Source organism: Rhinoraja longicauda, chromosome 29 (genome assembly GCF_053455715.1).
Source record: "Rhinoraja longicauda isolate Sanriku21f chromosome 29, sRhiLon1.1, whole genome shotgun sequence".
NCBI classification, from domain to species: domain Eukaryota; kingdom Metazoa; phylum Chordata; class Chondrichthyes; order Rajiformes; family Arhynchobatidae; genus Rhinoraja; species Rhinoraja longicauda.
Genome location: NC_135981.1, coordinates 30,453,696 through 30,455,855, shown reverse-complemented (window position 1 = coordinate 30,455,855; position 2,160 = coordinate 30,453,696).

Sequence of the window (2,160 nt, the reverse complement as noted above, 5' to 3'; positions counted from 1 at the left end):
TCTCAAACTCAGCTTCGGGATCCAACTCAACACATTTCCCATTGCCCAGAGAAGAGGTGTCTCCTGGTAATACAGCTTTAATTTGACTAAATTTAGCATTAAATAAATATTATCCTTTTTGTTTTGTTTAATTTGGTCTCTTTATTGAGGAATGTTAAATGTGTCGCTTTCCCTGGCAGAGATTCACAACATTCAGTGTGTTCCACATCAGACAATGCTTGTCCACCCGACTTCAGCTTTCAAAGCTTGGTCCAAGAGCTGCTAAAGACTGGGGCGTGACTGCAAGAGAAGATGTTGAACTATAGTTAAAACATTACAAATTATGGCAGAAAATATGAAAGAAAAAATAGAAATCTCAAAAAATAGTATTCAACGTGTTGTGGATACATTATTAACATTATAAGCTTGCAACACAAAATAAAAACATTATCAACACCTACAACATCATAGTTGGGGCCCACAAGTAATTAAATCAATTCATCACTATTTATCAGATGACTTGAAAAATGTACATGTTTTATTTTGGTTTTAACTATCTTGTTAACCAATAGCAGAAAACCAGTACTATAGGAAGGCCTGGCCTTTACTTACCTCCACTTCCACCCCCTCTACTTTCAGTCTGATGAAGAGTTCCGACCAGAAATGCCCACCCACCCTTTTTCTCCAGAGAAAGACACAAAATGCTGGAGTAAATCAATGGGACAGGCAGCATCTCTGGAGCGAAGGAATGGGTAGACACAAAAAGCTGAAGTAACTCCACAGCTCAGGCAGCATCTCTGAAGAGAAGGAATGGGAGACGTTTCGGGTCGAGACCCTTCTTCAAGTCAAAGTCAAAGTCAAAGTCAACTTTATTGTCAATTTCCAGTTAGTTTACACAGACAGAAAATCGAAATACCGTTTCCCACAATCCCGAGGAATAAAGTGCATTAAATTAAGTTAAAATTAAAAAGGCACAGCAAACAACAATCAATATAAAATATAGTCACTTCAATGAAAAAAAGATGAAGATGAATATAATACAATAAAAAAATAATGAACAGTAGTGCAAAGCCTGTCCATAGCAGCGTTAAAAAAAGTGTCTGGTGCTGGATGTGCGTGTGTGTGGGGTGTTAAAGTCCAGGTCCAATGGGGGCAGGGGAGAGAGGAGGAAGGGAGGGGAGAGAGTTCAGCATCCTGACAGCCTGGTGGAAAAAACTGTTCTTTAGTCGGGTGGTGCTCGACCTCAGGCTGCGAAACCTTCTCCCTGAAGGCAGGAGGGTGAAGAGGCTGTTGGAGGGGTGGGAGGGGTCACCCACAATGCTCAATGCTTTGCGGGTGAGGCGGGTGGTGTAAAGGACCAGGAGTGTTGGGAGTGAGGCGCCAGTGATCCTCTCAGCAGTGTTCACTATGCGCTGCAGGGTCTTGCGGCTGGAGGCTGTGCAGCTTCCGAACCACACAGTGATGCAGCTGCTGACGATGCTCTCGATGGCGCCTCGGTAAAAAGTGTACATGATGGGTGTGGGGGCTCCTGCTCTCTTCAGTTTGCGGAGGAAGTAGAGGCGCTGCTGGGCTTTCTTGGCGATGGACGTGGTGTTGTTGCTCCAGGAGAGACCCTCGGTGATGTTCACCCCCAGGAATTTGGTGCTGCTCACCTGCTCCACAGCAGCACCATTGATGGTCAGTGGGTGGGGGTGTTGGGTGTGCGTTCTCCTGAAGTCGACAACAATCTCCTTTGTTTTCTCCACATTCAGGAAGAGATTGTTGTCTGTGCACCACGCGGCCAGCTGGTTCACCTCCTTCCTGTAGTGGGTCTCGTCGTTGTTGCTGATGAGACCCACTACGGTTGTGTCGTCCGCAAACTTGACGAAGTGGTTGGAGCTGTGGGTGGGTGTGCAGTCGTGTTGGGAAATCAACATGCTGGTATACTTTAGGCATGACAATTTTTAGGTTAGCATGGTTGAAGTCCCCAGCTACGATGAGAAAGCCATCTGGCTGTGCTGTCTGCTGCTCAGAGATGGCCCGGTATAGTTCACAGAGTGCCTCCTCTCTGTCCTTGTTGTTGGAACTGGGAGGGATGTAAACAGCGACCAACAGGATAGCTGTTAGCTCCCTCGGGAGGTAGAAAGGCCGGCACTTCACAAACATAAACTCCGCCAGAGGTGAACAGTGTTTGTAGACCAA